The 19,226-nt window shown below is 41.2% G+C and overlaps 1 long non-coding RNA gene across 1 annotated transcript in view; it reads right to left on the reverse strand.

Moving 5' to 3' along the window:
- Positions 1-3,970, reverse strand: part of LOC147445895 (uncharacterized) — a 29,459-nt gene extending 25,489 nt beyond the window's left edge. Inside the window, exons 1-2 of the long non-coding RNA XR_015189815.1 lie at positions 3,908-3,970; positions 3,331-3,423 (exon numbers count right to left, since the gene is read on the reverse strand). This is a non-coding gene — a long non-coding RNA (uncharacterized LOC147445895). The remainder of the gene's footprint in view (positions 1-3,330; positions 3,424-3,907) is intronic.
- Positions 3,971-19,226: the final 15,256 nt, after the last annotated feature.

Raw genomic sequence — 19,226 nt, forward strand, 5'->3', positions numbered from 1 at the left:
ATCCGAATGAATGTTGAATGTCATGTGATGTCCTGTGATGTCTGGTGATGTCCTGTGATGTCGTGTGATGTGACTGTCGATTTTGTACAAGTGCTACATGTGCGTTCCTAGTACGTAGGTACTAACAGTCAGTGTCTGCTAAGACGGTTTATGGCTTTTGTCGGTTTTGCAGGCGTAATCGCGGTCGATTACAATGCTTTCAAGAGGGGGGTATGTCACAAAGTGATGACGTGGCGGACAGCAGAAACCCTAATTTCTGCCAAAAACCCTAAAATTCCTGCAAACCCTAATTTTTGCCAAAAACCCTAAATTCTGGAAATCGCGGAGGCTGATTATTATAAAAATAAAAATTTAAAAAAAAAATTTTGGAAAATGATGAGCGACGCGAATTTTGCTTTTGCTTTTTTTTTATAAAAAAAGAGAAAAGACTCTCTAAGAGAGAGAGAACTGATGCTTTTGATTTTTAAAGCTTTTGGGGCTCTGCTTTTGGGCATCCCTTGTAACCTTTAAATTAGTGGTGAGGGCCTCACTTCTCAGAGCATCTGGACGCACAGTCTGAGAGTGAAACCCTAACCGCTCTCTTGTACTTTGATGATTGATTAATACAAAAAGAAATACCGAAAGGGGCGCCAGTCTTTGGGGCCAATATCTCTAGGCACGGAACTCCGCGGGGCCAGTGCAAATCTATTGTGATCTGTGAATTGTTTTGAAGTGGTTATTTGGTGCTGTCGCGGTTGATTCTTGACTTGGAGTGTCCAAGTCTGTTACATAATCTCTTTATGGGAGGGGACCAGCCCATCTTCTGGTCCCCAATGAAGTGTCAAGCTTTCTCTCTCTCTCTCCAATTCTCTGAGTCTTTGAAGTATAATTAAAAGTCACTTTACGCTTCGATATTTTTGTGACACTCGGACGTAGTGTGGTCCACATTTCAAATTTTCTACAAGGCAACTGATGTTCAAGATGGCATTCTTCTAAGGAACGAAGTTGAGGGTAGCAAATCTGAGATGTATCCAGTGGAAGGTACCTCTATTGAGGTGTCCATGGTAGCTTCTTCATTGACTTGGTCTCACTATTTATGTCCACTATGAGCTGCAGAGAAGGTGTTAAGAGTTTTGGCATCTCAAGTGAAATGCCCAAAGAAATCTTATTATTTATTTTGGCTTTAAGGTATTTATGAAATCTTATTATCTATTTTGGCTTTAAGGTATTTATTTTACGTAATTGTCGAAGTCTGGATGAGGCAATTTACTGAGATGGGTATGTATGTGACCCTTTGCCTCCATTGTATTGTATTATTCAGTTATTCATTGCCAAGGTTGATTGGTTCAGGGCTCTCTCTCTCTCTCTCTCTCTCTCTCTCTCTCTCTCTCTCTCTCTCTCTCTCTCTCTCTCTCTTCCTTGGTCTCTACGCTTTCGCATCGTCGACTTTGACAAATCTGACGTGTCGAGGTCAAGTGGTAAGTGTCTCTCCACCCAAGATAGTGGTGTCTTCTCTGGGAATGTCGTGATCCCATATGCCATGAGCATGGCCATATCTCGTGTCCTCCTCTGATGAGTGCATAGGGATGTCCAAAGCAATCCACAAGTTACCACCCCCTCTAGAGTGCGCAACCGCCAAAGAATGGCTGGAATGATTTGATCTCCCAAGGATCATACTCCTGTAGATGATCAAGCCGATGTCAAAGCTATCGTGTATTGGAGCAGTCACCAAGAGACCGCAGAGACCACCACCGGATGGTGTCCTATCAGGAAGTAGCCTCATCCTCTGGTGGCTGCTGTCCACCTAATAAACGCAACTGCGAGGAGATGAAAACGCTGCTGTCCAGCGAATTTCAGCGTGCTTGTACGCTCCCAACGGGGTCTGGAGCGGTGCAAGGGGATCTGAAGAGGGTAGTGAATCAAGGTCACAACCTTTGATAGGCTGGAAACAGAGAAAACAACTGTGATGAATGGCTAAAATCTGAAGTGTAAGAAGAGGATCCGCGGCCAGCAAAGCACCGGATGCTAAGCTGGGTAGGAGGGGGCAAGAACCAAAATGGGCATAGGCCAGTGCTGCCCCTCCCTCTCAAAAAACACAGGTGCCCCAGCCTGAAATCGCAAGGGCATGGCAAAAACGCAGTACATGCTGAAAACGTAGGTGGAGGCAGGGGGTTTTCTGGCGATGAAATAAGCGCTGGTGGTGAAAAGCCCGTATCTGAGATCCCAGCAGCAAAAACGCAGGCAGCATAGCAAGTCTTCGCGATGAACTGTTGTCCGAGGCATGGCGCTACCCCTTTTTGCTGTGATCACTGGCTCATTGTCCTCTTGGGAGAAGAACCTCATGCTGATGATAATGCGATGGTCCCTGACCATGAAAAGGGGGCTCTGATACCAAGGCAGAAGTGTGCACAAAGTGCAGATGCGTGTGTGTGTGTGTGTGTGTGTGTGTGTGTGTGTGTGTGTGAGAGAGAGAGAGAGAGAGAGAGAGAGAGAGAGAGAGAGAGAGAGAGCTGGAGATGGGTGAGTGGGGGCGATCAGCCCCCCATGCTCTGTCATAGACCCAGACCACCAATACAAAGGTACAATGTGTGTGTGTGAGATGTGTGGCAGACCCTCATATAAATAGGGTCCTAGCCTAATCTCGAGACAAGTGGAAAATAGGGCGTCCCCCCCCTCGTGGAAACTCAGTAATGTGGGCACTAGACCAAAAAGTGGGCGGCCAGCCTAGAATGCCATCCATACAATGATGCAACCTAAATAAGATGCAATGGGTGGCCAGCCCAGAGACATACCAGTCGTACATGTATGCCCTAGACCTGTGTGACCCAGCAGAGTGGTGTATGAACTCTAACAAATGGATAGTTGTACAAGGCAGCTAGGGAGTCTCTTGTGGTTTAATTGCCACCCACTGGCTTTTGGAACGCTTGTCAAGAGCGCAAGAGAGACACACAGACCTAGGAACATGGCAAAGCACACACACTCCTTTGTAGAAAGAATCCAAGTCCAGCACTAATATCATTCCATTTGCTCGACAATCCTTGTCACTAATGAGCTTTTTGTGGTAGTGTAACATATAAGGCCATACGTCTTAGGCCTTGTGCAAAGCTCAGGGTGTGTGTGTCAACAGCTTGCATTTGAGACGAGAGTAACACGCAGCAAGCTGGGATGTTGGGGGCGCTTGTGATTTTGACTCCTGTGTTAGTGTGCATAGATCTTGTATTAGAATCTTGTCTCCTTTTAATGGTTCGCCCCGTTACATCGATCCTTTACTGTCAACTAAGCAAAGCACTCTGACTTGAGATTCAGGAATTGAACCCGTGTACTTTCTAACATCTTAGCAACAAGCATTACCTTGTACAATAAACCATGGAAGGATGGATTGGAAATAGGTCCATATAACTTTGCGTGGATAAGTGCAAGTAGCTTCATAGCTCGATTTTTGGCCTGCTTCATAAAAGCCTATGGTCAAAACATTGCAAATCTTCACCATGTTTAATTGAGGATGGCAAATCATCCAGTTCAAGAAATGTTGAGGACATTCTCAAGCTTTGAGGTTGCTTCACTTGGTCCTAGGCCTTCGTGATACAGAACTATGGTCTCCTTGTCAACCTCATGGCGTGCTAAAAGACCTACAGCATTGAGGGTGAAAAGGTAGTCTGAAGCTTTAACTACTATGGCGATATGATATGACCATCATTCTGTCCTCAAATAAGGCATAATTGACTGCCGACAGAAGTGTGCTGAAGGTCAGGCTCTTGTAAACTCGTCCCTGCTTTTCTCATCACCATCAAGAAAGAATCGTCCTTATTGCCCACATATACTATCTACCAGCCCAAATAGCTCTTATGCACAAGTTCTTTGATCAGAGATTCTCTCTCTCTCTCTCTCTCTCTCTCTCTCTCTCTCTCTCTCTCTCATGCACGCTTACCTGTGCCATAGCTGGCCGTCAGTGAATCCTCGTGCACGACAGACCCGCCGTGCACTACCTCCTCTAAATAGTTTCTAGGGAAAATTACCAAAATACCCCTCTAGATTGTGGAAATTCCCAAAATACCCTCAAATTTCAAAAATTCCCAAAATGCCCTTTAATCTATTTTTGTTGGATTGTTCAAGATTTTCATATAAAAATAATGAATCAATTCATCTCCACAGCCTAGAAAACCAACTCAAATTCTAGTTTTAGCATCGTGTATGATATACAATCAGTCTTCTTATGAAAATCTACAAAAAAAAGGAGAAATTTACTCTTACAACTAGGGGTATCTTGGGCATTTTGGAAAATCTGAAGAGCATTTTAGGAATTTACAACAAAATATTGGGAGTATCTTGGGAATTTTTGAAATTTGAGGGGTATTTTGGGAATTTCCACGAATTAGAGGGGTATTTTGGTAATTTTCCCTAGTTTTTACTCCCTCCCGCCTCTTTGGTCTAGGGGGTTAGAACTAAACCAAACACATCGACTCACTTCCGCCTCTTAAGACCGTTGTGGTCTGGTCCTACGATGTTAGAGGCGTTTCACACTAGGCAGGGGCTAAGAGCGCCTTCCAGTAAGCCAGTTTTAAAAGTCCGATTGAGAAGCGTTTCTAGAAATTCCTGTTAAATGAAGTCGGCTCAGTTAACATCTCCCCTTTTTCACCAATAAGAATTCGACATAGTGGAGCTACGAACGTGCCTAGTCCTCTTCCGTTAGGTCATCTAAACCCAGCCTAAATTGAAAGAATAAATTGTATGCATTCATAAATTTTCCAATTGGTTGATAAAAGAGTGATGTGGACATAAAGTTTATTTTCTTTTGTTCATTTCTTGAAAAGGAAAAAATCATTAAAAGATCGTGATTTTCAGATGAATTAACAGTCATAAAATTTCCTATAAATTCTACTTCCATTAGTGTAGTCCTTATATATATATATATATATAATACCACGTACCATCAACATGATTAAGGTACTTGAAATTGTTTCTTTGATTGATAAAAGTTTTTAGGCTTCTAGTTTAAATTATCATTTACGAATTTTACACATAGAGTCATAAGTAGAGAATTTTTAACTCCACTACATACACCTTTCAAAACTTAATCATTGAAATTTGGCATGCCTTGCGAATTTTTTACTTGTTTATTTCAGGATGACAAAATGACTATTCACCTTGTTTAATTAGAGATTGTTCTCTTTTATGTTTGGAAAAAAACATGCAAGTTTTCTTGCATGGGGAAGTTTGCACAATCCTCTTTAAATTCTATGATGCGTGACAACGTGCCATTCCCATGGCAGCATGAATTTTTAGTGCGTTCATTTCACCGCGTTGTTAGTACTGAGTAAAAATATACCTATAAGGACTTTCACAATTACCCAAACATATTCAGGAATAGACAAGTTGTAACCTTCCTTTCAAGTCCCTAGGTTCACAATCATAGATTTGTAAGACTTCATAGGTGAAGTTAGAAAGCCAGTAGATTCGTAGATCAGACCTTTTAGAAGAATAAAAAAGAAGACAAAAATTAGCTAGAAAATGCAATAATAAATTTTAAAAAAGACCAACTAAAGTCCAGAATGAGTGTGTGCAATAGGATTAAGATTCTATTGTAAGGTCAAAAACCCATCAGCCAGGTAAGAAGTAAATAAGGCATCAATAGCTACCTAGGAGGGTGTAGGATTAGTTGCATGACATTATACACCAAAACCGCCTCAGGCTGCATCAAGTGATTATAGCAAGATAGGAACTTTTGTCCAAATGAGGCCAAAATAAAATCATTTTGTATCGTATAAATGTTCAAAAATAATGAAACAAGGTAGACTCAACATTAAGACGTCTCAACAAAGTCAAATAGGAAGGAGATCCTACTCCAGGATTGTCAAACCACATCAACCCTAAGCAAAACCAATAGGAGAATTTGTTACCATGTATATGGTAGTGATGTGTGTAAACATATTGGGTTGTCTGTCACTTTTTTCCTCACAATTCAAAGGCTTTTTTGTACCCCTCTATTTCAGCATTCATTTATTGATCGGCGTAACCAATGCAGTGTTGTCAACTAAATCTTTGCCATTGAGCATGCTGACGTTCTCTATGTTTGATATTTGTGTGCTAGCAGCATGGTATCCCCCCATATCCACATGTTTTGGTATATCCACCCTTTACGATGTATTGATGATTGAACTAACAATGGTAAGTTTCTTAGAAGGCTTAAATAGAAAAACTTTGTTTAAATCAAGGGAAATATTTTGTGAGACTCAATGCAAATTTGTAGGGACAATTCATTTCATGATCTTGTAGCTTCAACCAGATTTGTCTGCTTTGTGTATGCTCAATAGCTTTGACAACAAATCATTGAGCCTTCCACTCACATCATGCTAGTTGCTACATCTTGCCTGAAGAATTGCAATTCTCTAGTTCTATTGCACAGTCAAATGCCAATCGTGCTAGCTCAATATTTTCCCATTTTTTATAAGAACTTAGACGAGTTGACCAAATTGGAGGATAATTAGATGATGGCATCCTCTTCATTAGGCTCATAGCTTTCTCAAAGTGCTTTACATGTCTACAAAGGTCAACTATGCAAGTATAGTGCTCTTTGTCTGGGGTATAATACCAACTAAGAAAAGTGATTGCAGTTGGGGAGGTGCCCATGTGTTGCATCCAACAAAAACAATTCAAAATTTCCTCGACTAACCCATTTTGGGCATATCTTCCTACAAGAGCACTCCAAGAGACTCCATTTGAGAAACCCTCACTTCGCATTTGATTCAAGTAGCCCAAAGGTTCCTTGCCACATCACAACATCAACAACATTTTGTGACTTCATAGGGCACCACATTTGGCATATATATCAACCAAAGTACTGCCAAGCACAATAGGTTTCTCCAATAGCTCTTGACTAGCAATCTCATCGGTGAATTGTCTCACCCATGTGAAGGTTTTGCATAATGTCATAGGCTTTCAAGATGCAAGCATAGGTGCTTGCATTTGGACCGAGGCCTTGCCTTCCCATTTGGTCAAAAGCTTCCTAAGATTTCTTTCCACAGCCATGTGGGGAAAATCCTACAATCAAGCCAAGGAAAAAATTAGGGGTTATTTATAGCCAATGTCTACTTTTTAAGGGTCTTTGGGATCTTTTGGCTATTTTTAAAAAATCCTTTGCCAGAAGATTAGCCTAAGTTTTCTAAGTTTTTGTTCTTGCAAGGTAAATTCACCAAAATTACAATTAAAGAGTGCCAATTTTTACAAAATTTCAAAAGATTTACCCCAAATCCTATACCTGTAGGTTTATGTGGATAAGATATATTTGCCAGCCCATCTATACTTACAAATTCTTGTGAAAAGGTTTATTTTTTACCCTAAATCCAATGCTCCATGAGATGGCCTTCCATTGAGGATGGCCATCAAGAACGTTCATGCGGTTCTGAGGGCACCATATTTGGCGTACATATTGACCAAAGCATCACCAAGAATGACATATTTCTCCAATTGGCCCTGACTACGATTCTCATCATGAATTCTCTCACCCATGTCAACGTCTTGCGTAAGGCCACATGCCTTCAAAGTGCAAGCATAGGTGATTACATCTAAAGTGAGGCATTTCCTCCATATCGAGCAAAAACAACATAGAGCTTCCTTATCATAGGTATGTTGGGTATATCCTACAATCAATGTGCTCCAAGGGATGACATTTTAGAAAGCTCATCGAGAACTTTTGGTGCTTTCAGAAGGACACCACATTTGGCATACATATTGATCAAAGCTTCCCCACGTGCAACATGTGTTTCTAGCAACCCGTAACTAGCAATTTCATCATGAATTCTCTCACCCATGTGAAGTTCTTGTGTAAGGCCAAAAGCCTTGAAGGTGTAAGTGTAGGTTAATGCATTTGGAGTGAGGCTGTTCCTTCACACCTAGTTAAAATAGCCCACTTCATGTGCTTTTGTAGGGGCACCACATTGGACATACATATCACCCAAAACATTGTCAAGCACCCACAAAGGAGAACATCATAGCCCTTCACTTGTCCCTCATTACTCTTGATATTAAAGCTCTTGGTCAATGTTAGAGCATCTATTGTGGTTGATGGTAAAGCTCTGGAGTTCTTGTAATACAAGTCATAAAGCCATAAATCTATATTTGGAATCAAGCTGCTACTTTTCAAAGCTTAGAAATAATGATGCTTGAAGAGCTGAGCTAGTGCTTTTGTGGCACATGGGGTAGTGAGGGAGCTATGTTTTGAAATGTTATCATATATGTGGTAGTGGTATGTGAACACACTTAGGACCGTAGGGGCATCTTTCCCTCAAAAACCGTGCATTGTATATACACTCATCATTTTCGGGCTAACTTATCTTTCTATTGTGCACTAAGCAATACATTGTTGTGTGCCTTGAGCTTCTTCATCTTGTCCACGCTATGTGAGCATCCCTACAGCCCTAATTCCAACGATTGGAATTAGAGAAAGTTGCATCCTCTCGGGTATAGTTGCCATCATCTGCCTGCACATTTTCTCCAATTTAGTGAGCTTTGGCAAGCATCAGTATGTCGAAAAATACTTCAAGCTCAAAATTTTGATTCGGGCTCAGTTCGGCCTCTGTTTCCACTACATGCAATTCTACGCAATCAATTCCATTCTTTTTTGCAAAATTTCAGTGGGTGCATTTTTCTATAGAACAGGTCCCTTACGGTCCTCTTTGGGTTGTGCTATATAGCGCGTATTAATCCTGCCTCATTTTCCTATTTTTGGGCAGTCTTTACATCAAGTGCAGCCACTCGCCATGGTTGATGCCATGAATATTAATTTTCAACCTCCAAAAGTATTCAACTTAAATTGACCACTTAAGTCTAGGGAAAATAAAAAGAGAACAAGTGAAATTGATTAAGTGCTAATGGACCAACAAGTCAAGGCTTGGCACCAAAAGGAGAAAGGTCTATAAAAGAGCAAGGGTAATTGCTAACTAGTTATCTCAATCATAGCTACAGTTCAAAGAAGGATAATTGTATCGCGGGCAACCTTGATCAAAGGTACAGGACAAAGGAGACGATCGAGAGCAATTATAGGAGTCTAAAAATAGAAGTGATTGTGCTAAGCTTAAGTCATTAGAATAACTCTTTAGACTCCAAGTATGAAGTCTGGGAAGCCTTAGGGTGAAATTCTAAATGCCACAGATTGTCTAAATTTAGTAGGTTTTGGGGGTAGCTTGTCGATACCTCCAAAGCATTGTGCTAAGGTCTCACACAGGAGGTGAAAGTTTTAAATCCCAAAGGGTGACTTTTATTTTTTTCCAAAGTTTATCCTAATTTAGCATATCTTAAATTAGCAAGTAGACTATAGCCCGGGGTTAGCTTCATAAGCCTCCAAGGTTTGTGCAAAGGTCTTGCATCCGAGCTAATTAATAAAAGGGTAAGTTTATGGTTTTTATTAAATGAAAGGGAAAATCTAAAGACTAAGATTGGATCAAACCTTCCTCATTTATTAAGTCGACTCTAGTGTTTGTTTACTAAGCTTGGCTAGGCCACACGTCCAAAGTAGCACACACTTGGTTTGTGTCTCTACTTAACAAGTGTGTGTGTGAGTGAATGTGTTGTCTCTACTTTCCAAAAAGAGTCCAAATAAGGGTTTTGGGGGGGGGGGGGGGGGGGGGGGGGGGGGGGGGCTTCCTGCAAGTAAGCTAGGACAAGTGTAGGATAATCTTGGGTTGCATAATGTTGTTCCCACGTCATTGGTCAAGTTGTATGCATTCTGATTGAAGAGTAGTTACACACTTGCACAAGCATATAAGGAGGGGCTCATTGGATATTGGGCTCTCTTGCACCTCTCACACACTCTCTTAAGTGACCAAGTTGGCAAAGCAAGCTCTCTCTCTCTCTCTCTCTCTCTCTCTCTCTCTCTCTCTCTCCATGGGAGCTCTAGAGATGGACTCTATGCTCAAGCTCTTGGCTATGGATGAAAATCCAAGCCAATGAAAGTCTTGTCTTCTCCATCTCTACTATTCTATTACTAAGCTATGCTAAGATCTTGTCCATGAGAAAGCGTACACAAATTATCAATTCTTTTGCTTGAAAAATACGTCTTTTCACCCTCATCTTCCTCTTTCCTCGCAATTTCTTGCTCCCCGGGGGGTGTTTAGGGTTTGGGAAGGAGGGTTATACCATGGAATCTTGAAGAACACCATCTTCTTGATTCAAGAAATACTCCTCAAGAGCACAACAAGTATTGTAACAAATCTCTTGTTTGAGAGAATTATGATACAAGTCCTTTTGGAGGGGGGACTGATCCAAGCAAATTCGGCCTTGCTCGAGTTGACAATGTTAATTTTATATTCTTTTTGAATCGTGTGCATATTTTAGTGTTTTTAATGTGAGTGTGTAAGGAAATTAGCCCGGCACAAAATATAATCTCCTTGCTATCTTTTTCTTAAGGAAAACTCTCTCCTTTCATAGTTAAATTCTGTTGAATCTTAAAGTAGGCATTAGATTCTCTGACATTGGTATCAAAGTTGATGTTTCTCTTTTCTTGCCTAAGAAGAGAGTTCCTTGAGTAATCTATGAAAGGTTGGAGTTGTTTATTGCAATAGGGTAAGTGGGACTGTGATTTATTAACGGGCAGTTGATATGCCTGTTTATAGGGTATGGGGGACACCATTGAGATCTATGGTCTTAATAATGGGTCTTTTAGGACTTTCCTACAACTTAACCATTATTGAGCTATTAGTCACCCAATAGGAACCAATGCCAGTCTTGCACTGTTAAACCCACTTCACTACTCTTTGCAATTAACAATATTGTAAACCACAGGTGTAGTTACGTGAGTGCTAATTTTCAAGGGATACGAGGAGAAGTAGCCAAAGTTTTTGAAGTGCAAAGGAAAGAGTTAGCATACACATACAAAAAAAATTCAATTGTGGCCCAACATAATCAAGAGAATGTAATCAACATTGACAATTTAGATTTGGATCATGGTATAACATTCAATCATGTTTGTAGAGTCGTCAACTACCTTGTTGGCAAGTTACAAGAAGCAATGGGAAACCCTATTTTGCAAGGGTAGGTTCAAAGCCAAATTCAAGATCTTTAAGCCCAAGTTTGCCCAAGTTCCCAAGAAGAGATAAATATTCATGTGAGGCCTCCAAAGAGGAATCTCTTTGGGTGATAAAGAGGAGATATCAAAAGGACCTCCCCCAAAAACTGTTCGAGAAGAAGAAGTGCAAGGTATGAAAGCAATACCCCTCCAACATTTGAAAGTGATACTTCCCTAAGAAGATGGTGGGCACGACAGACACCTAGTCCTTCCCAAAAGAAGAGGAAGTCATCTTTGTAAACATGTCTGTAGGATTCTTAGAAGAGCTTGGATTCAAACAAGACAACTGTGTCTTGTACAGCGATAGCCAAAGTGCTGTCCATCTTGCAAAGAGCTAAGCCTTTCATTCAAGGACAAAGCACATTGAGGTGAGATATCACTTCATACACACTCTTTTGGAAGAGGGACAGCTAAAGCTAGGAAAGGTGCATACAAGTGAAAATCCTGCAGACATGTTTACAAAGATGACTTCCTCTTCTGTCTGCGTGTGTGTATGTGTGTGTGTGTGTGTGTGTGTGTGTGTGTGTGTGTGTGTGAGTGAGAGAGAGAGAGAGAGAGAGAGAGAGAGAGAGAGAGAGAGAGAGAGAGAGAGATCTTTGATATTTTTGTTGTCTACGTGCATGTATATGAGAGAGATAGAGAGAGAGAGAGAGAGAGAGAGAGAGAGAGAGAGATGTCTCAGTTTGGTAAAGTCGAAATCCCAACGCACAGAGCTCGAAGCTTCTAGATACTCCCCTGGAGCTCCACTTTGGATAAGGCTATGAGAGAGCTATGAGAGGGCCCTCAAAGCTCAAAGGTCGAGCCCCTACCTTTTCGTTGGTGGGGGTTGTCTCAACCACGCTATGTGTCCCCTGATATAACTGGTTTCAAGCGACCGGGTGGATTTTTATCACCCTTTAAGGGAGGTATATGAATAAAGGACATCCTTTTGCTAGAGTAACTCTTCGTAAAGATAAAAACCCAAAAAACTAACAAAATTTTCAAAACTAAATTTTGCAAACTTGTAGGATTTTTAATTTCATTTTATTGTATTTTTTACCTCTTTTTCTTCCTTTTTTCCTCGTTTTCAACCGGTTCGCTTGACTTTTCAATCAGCTTTATGCTAAATTGAGGCAAACCTTTCCCAAACATTGCATCCAAACCTAATGACAACAAGAATCAACTTTACATTGATCGTGTGACTTCCTTGTCCCTATAAATTGAGAGAGAGAGAGAGAGAGAGAGAGAGAGAGAGAGAGAGAGAGAGAGAGAGAGAGAGAGAGAGAGAGAGAGAGAAGGATCAAGTTTATATTGTTCATGTGTCTTTCTTGGTTGACCGGCTGAATTCGCCAATCGTTTCTCTACCTCTTCTATAGACTGTGCATTTGCTTTGTTTTCTAACATTGTCTACTTTTGTAAGTTCTTGTTGTTTGTTCTTCAGTTGTCCAAGTATGAGCTCGTCACCCCCCCCCCCCCACCCCCCCCCCCCCCCCCCCCCCCAACCCCCCCCACTCACCCCCCCCCCCCCCCCCCAAACGCACACACTCACAAAGATAGAGATAGATGGATCTTATTATCGTCCTCAGAGGTCAAATATGACCTATGTGACCATAGATACTTGTCATGTACTATGCATGGGGCTGATGCTCTAGGATTATGGTTATGAGAATCACGAGTCCACATTGTGGCTGGGAGAGGAAAGTGTGTAGGTTCAATACCGCAAAAGTGAAAATTTTCTTGAATCTCTTAGGTGCTTCTTTGTGAAAGAACAGAGTAGACCACCATGTATGTGCGCCTCCTTTCAAGTAAGATGGAGCGTTTCGAGAACCGACCTCGCAAGAAGGCGACGTCAATTGGAGCGTTCCAACAACTGACCTCCCGAGAAGGTGACATCAGATTGTTGTATGAACTCAAGCCTCAAGGGTTTGATGGTTGTCTTGATAGCCTAACAATGTGTCAAACCTGACTGCTTGACCCCATCCTTGAACTCCATGGTCTTCGTGTTCTTTTTCTCACTGTCAAAAGAGGACGATCTCTCCCCCTCTGAACTGCTAGATGGTCGCCCATGCCTTCTAGGCTTTCCTAGCTTTGTCTACGCTTCTTTTGCCTTTTCTCATCCTCTATGGAACTTGATGACAACAAATTATCAAAACCCTCTAAAGACGAAGAAACATTTGGGTCATTCATGAAACGAATATGCTTCTTGGATTTTCTTACCACCTCGAAAATCGACTTTCGGCCCAAATAACAGGGGAAATTTGCTAATTTCCTCTATTTCCAAGAGTGTTTTAATCCTTTCATTAATTGGTTAATCTTCTTTTCAAGAGCTTTGTTAAACTCATTCTACGAGAAAAGTTTTGCGTTTTTTCTTTCAGCTTCCTTACCGTCGTGAGAGGAGAATTGATGGCCTCTCACTATCTTCAGGGAATCTCATCAATTTGGTAATTGTTCAAGTGATCCATATATATCGGGTCTTTGGAGTACTTGATCAATCATTTCACACATGTGTCAACTTGCAATTGACATTTGTACTTTGCTTTGTCAAGATTCCCCACGAGAAATTTGCCAAAATCTCCATTGGTTTCTTCTGTTTCCATGTTGAGACTCGGCTTTTCTTCATCTCCTCCGCAACCAATAGCCGGAGGCGTGTCGCTTCTGTTGAATTCTCTGCGAGAACCCATCTGTGTTGTAGAAAGGATTGGATCCTCTGTAGAAGAAGAATCCTTATAAGCTATGATATCAAAGTTACAGGCTTGGACACTCCAAGCAAGAAATCAATAGCAACACATGAAGAGAAACCATAAAATCACTAAACTTATTTTATATATATATATATATATATATATATATATATATATATATATATATATATAGAGAGAGAGAGAGAGAGAGAGAGAGAGAGAGAGAAGAGGAGTTGACATGGCACAATGGAATTCCAAACCAAGCGCACTGGCCCCAAAGACTGGCGCCCGTTTCGATATTTCTTTATTGTTGCTCTTTGCAAAGTACAACTCCCAAGTATCCAACTCTCTCCGGGACTCTACGTCCAGATGCTTTCCGAAAGAGTGGCCCTCTGAGCACTTATACACGTATAAGGGATGCCCAAAAGAATAGCCCCAAAAGCATCAAATCCAAAAGCACTTATGTTACAAAGTGATGATGTGGCATGACTAACTGGAACAGAAATGACCAAGTGGACAAGAGAAAGTGAACGGACTAACTTGAAGAACTTATGAAGTACCGGTCGTGGGGCTTGAAACCCTAAAAGAAAGAAGCTTGAACTCTAGTGGACACACCCATAAACCGGAGTATCACAACTATGAGCAAGAGTGTAAGAGGGATTGAGATTGTGAGAGTGTATGAGATTGAAATTGGGAGTGAGAGTGAGATGCGATTGAGAGTGAGATAGTTCGGGGGTGGTTGGAAGGTTATGATACGAGCTAAGCTCCTTCTGTAATTATCAAATATCAATACAAAATCTCTATTTTTTCCTATCTATTTTGCATACTTTGTCAAATTTTTTTTTCTCACTCTATTTCTCTCTCCCGTGTCGCGTCACACCAAGGCACATAAGATAAAAAAGAAAAAATAGACCATTGCGCAAAATGCCAACAGGCACGTGTTAGCGTTTTCTTAGCAATTTGTAAGGGGGGGAATGGAGGAGGGAAGGGGGGGCAGGGGGAAGGCTCAATGGAACATTGTGGCAACTTATGACACCTCAAAAAAGAGTGTATGCCTTTGGCCAATCTATCACGTGGATACATACATGGTTCAACGGGCCTCATACAAGCATGCCTACCTCATATACGAGTGGCATAGTCACAAACAACACCGACTGATGGATGCAAGACATAAAGAAGTGGTTAAGAGATGGGATGCATTACACTTGCTACATGATGCCTCAATAGACTCCCAAGTGAATGAAAATTTTCTACAACGCCAATGTATTACGGCTAGGGAGGACTCCGGTGGGTCACCCTTTATAGATAGATTACACCACCCATATTGCCCCCACTACAAAACCACATTCTTTGCCAAAAGAGGAAACAATACTCACCCTTATATGCTTGAGCCTATCCCCTTGTTGGCGCTATGCACTATCGCAACCATTTGGCTTATAGCTCCCACTCCCTTCAATGCGAGACAAGGCATTGGGACAATGGAGAACAATAAAATCGACTCTGCAAATTATGCTCATTGCAAGTTCAAGAGTTTGAGTACCACACACTACTAGAGTGCTCATCTTTTGCTCACATCCGAACTTTCTTCCTTCACATTTTCAGCTACGACTTGAACCTACACACTTTCCTCTCCCAACCACAATGTGGACTCGCGATTCTCATAACCATAATCCTAGAGCATCAAGAATCACTTATCAGCCCCATGCATAGTACATAGGTCATATTTGACCTCCGAGGACGATAATAAGATCTATCTATCTCTATCTTTGTGAGTGTGTCGTGGGGGGGGGGGGGGGGGGGGGGGGGGGGGGGGGGAATGGGAGATGAGCTCATACCTGGACAACTGAAGAACAAACAACAAGAACTTACAAAAGTAGACGATGTTAGAAAACAAAGCAAATGCACAGTCTATAGAAGAGGTAGAGAAACGATTGGCGAATTCGGCCGGTCAACCAAGAAAGACACACGAACAATGTAAACTTGATCCTTCTCTCTCTCTCTCTCTCTCTCTCTCTCTCTCTCTCTCTCAATTTATAGGGACAAGGAAGTCACACGACCAATGTAAACTTGATTCTTGTTGTCATTAGGTTTGGATGCAATATTTGGGAAAGGTTTGCCTCAATTTAGCATAAAGCCGATTGACAAGTCAAGCAAACCGGTTGAAAACAAGGAAAAAAAGGAAGAAAAAGAGGTAAAAAATACAATAAAATGGAATTAAAAATCCTTAATTTACTTTTGCAAATTTTGTTAGTTTTTCCGGTTTTTATCTTTACGAGGAGTTACTCTGGCAAAAGGATGTCCTTTATTCATATACCTCCCTTAAAGGGCGATAAAAATCCACCCGGTCGCTTGAAACCAGTTATCAGGGGAGCGTGGTTGAGACAACCCCCACCAACGAAAAGGTAGGGGTTGTCTCAATTTAGCATAAAGCCGATTGACAAGTCAAGCAAACCGGTTGAAAACAAGGAAAAAAAGGAAGAAAAAGAGGTAAAAAATACAATAAAATGGAATTAAAAATCCTTAATTTACTTTTGCAAATTTTGTTAGTTTTTCCGGTTTTTATCTTTACGAGGAGTTACTCTGGCAAAAGGATGTCCTTTATTCATATACCTCCCTTAAAGGGCGATAAAAATCCACCCGGTCGCTTGAAACCAGTTATCAGGGGAGCGTGGTTGAGACAACCCCCACCAACGAAAAGGTAGGGGCTCGACCTTTGAGCTTTGAGGGCCCTCTCATAGCTCTCTCATAGCCTTATCCAAAGTGGAGCTGCAGGGGACTATCTGGAAGCTTCGAGCTCCGTGCGTTGGGATTTCGGCTTTACCAAACTGAGACATCTCTCTCTCTCTCTCTCTCATATACATGCACGTAGACAACAAAACTATCACAGATATATATATATATATATATATATTTATATTTATATATATATAGATACATACCTCATATACATGCACGTAGACAAAAAAAATATCACAGACATCTCTCTCTCTCTCTCTCTCTCTCTCTCTCTCACACACACACACACACACACACACACACACACACACACACACACACACACACACGCAGACAGAAGAGGAAGTCATGTTTGTAAACATGTCTGCAGGATTTTCACTTGTATGCACCTTTCCTAGCTTTAGCTGTCCCTCTTCCAAAAGAGTGCGTATGAAGTGATATCTCACCTCAATGTGCTTTGTCCTTGAATGAAAGGCTGAGTCTTTGCAAGATGGATAGCACTTTGGCTATCATTGTACAAGACACAATTGTCTTGTTTGAATCCAAGCTCTTCTAAGAATCTGTGAAGCCACATAATTTATTTGCTTGCCTCCGTCATTGCTACATATTCTGCTTCCATGGTAGAAAGTGAGACCACTTTCTGTAGCTTCGAAGCCCAGCTTTCTGTCGTGACTCCAACCGTGAAGACATAGCTAGTATTGCTCCTTTGAGGATCTTGGGCACCTGCCATATCTGCATCAACATACCCTTCTAGAAAAATATCAGCTCCTCCAAAATACAAAGCATTTAGTATTGTCCCTTTTAGATACCTAAGTATCCACTTCACAGCTTGCCAGTGCTCTTTACCTGGGTTGTCCATGAACCTACTTATAACTCCCACTGCATGTGGAATGTCTGGCCTTGTCCAGACCATAGCATACATAAGAGAACCTACCGCTGCAGCATATGGAAGTTTAGACATATAGGCTATCTCCTCTTGTGTCTTTGGACACATATCCTTGGTTAGTTTAAAATGACTAGCCAAAGGTGTAGAAACCATTTTTGCATTTTGCATTTTGCATTGCAAACCTTTCTAGTACTTCTTGATGTAATCCTCTTGAGATAGCTTTATTGTCTTCTTTGTCCTGTCCCTTGATATCTTCATACCAAGTATTCTCTTTGCAGCACCTAATTCTTTCATTGAAAAAGATTTAGACATTTCTTCTTTTAGGTCTTTGATGTCCTTCATGTTAGCACTTGCAATCAACATGTCATCACCATACGACATTAGGATGGTGAACTTCCCATCTCCCAAATTCTTTGTGTAGACGCAATGATCTGAGTTGCATCTTCTGAATCCATGATCTAACATCCATCGATTGAACTTCAAGTACCATTGTCTTGGTGCTTGCTTTAAACCATACAAGCTCTTCTTTAATCTGCAAACTATTTTCTCCTTACCTTTTACTTCATACCCCTTTGGTTGAAGCATGTAAATTTCCTCCTCTAAGTCACCGTGAGGGAATGCCATAATTACATCCATTTGCTCAAGATTTAGATCATGAGCAACCACAAGGCTTAAGACAAGCCTAATTGAGTTCATTTTTACAACAGGAGAAATATTTCATTGAAGTCAATACCTTTCTTTTGAAAAAACCCTTTTACCACAAGCCAAGACTTGTACCTTTTCTTCCCACCTTCTTCTCCCTTTAGCTTGTACACCCATTTGTTTTGAAGTGCCCGCTTACCTTTAGGCAACTCAACCAACTCCCATGTTTGGTTATGATGATGTAGTGAGTCCATCTCCACTTGCATGCTCTTCATCCAGTCTTCTTTGGATTCGTGATGCATATCTTCTTCGTATGATTTTGGATCTCCAGAATTTGAGATTAAGAGATGATTGAAGGAAGGAACAAACCTTTTTGGAGGTCTACTTGCTCTTGTGGATCTTCGGGGAATAGGTTGAGGCTCCTCATTTGGTTGACGTTGTTGCACGTTGTTGCCATTTGTAGTCCTTGAGTCTTCACCGTCCTCAAGCTCCATGTACTCATCACCTGTTTCTTTTGTTTGCTATCTTTCCAAGTAATCTTTGTACATATTTTGTTCGTTAAAAATTACATCACTACTCCCAAAGATTTTACCATCTTCAGAATTCCATAGGCGATACCCAAAGTCACCTTCTCCATAGCCAATGAAGAAACACTTTTTGGAGTTTGCATCTAGCTTTGATCTTAGGCTTCTATCTATGTGCATAAAGCCTCACGCCCAAACACTTTGAGAAATGCATAATTCATCAGTTTACCTGTCCATGCCTCTTCTGGAACTCCCCCATCCAATGCCGTTGAGGGTGACCGGTTGATTAAGTACACAGATCTACTTACTGCTTCCGCCCAAAGCTCAAGCGGTAGGCTTGCATGTAGCTGCATGCTTCGTGCTCGCTTCATGATTGCTCTGTTCATCCTTTTGAAAATGCCATTTTGTTGAGGTGTCCTTGGGGTTGTCTTTTGCCTCCAAATGCCATTTCTAGCACAAAAGCTTTCAAAAGCTTGGTTGCAATATTCACCTCCATTGTCGGATCTCAGGCATTTAACCTTGGTACCTACTTCATTCTCCACAAAGGTTTTCCACCTAATGCATGCTCATCTCCTCTACCATGCTAATTACTGAGCTAAGTTATGCTAATATGAGTGATTATGTGAGGATACATATATCTTTCTCGTAAGAATACTCCTTCTTACTCTCAATCTACTCTCATATCCCGCTAGCTCTCACCATCTTCGAAGGTGTGTGAGGTCTTGGGTCTGAGACCGTGA

Source organism: Adiantum capillus-veneris, chromosome 12, assembly GCF_014529385.1.
Source record: "Adiantum capillus-veneris isolate H3 chromosome 12, ASM1452938v2, whole genome shotgun sequence".
Classification (NCBI taxonomy): domain Eukaryota; kingdom Viridiplantae; phylum Streptophyta; class Polypodiopsida; order Polypodiales; family Pteridaceae; genus Adiantum; species Adiantum capillus-veneris.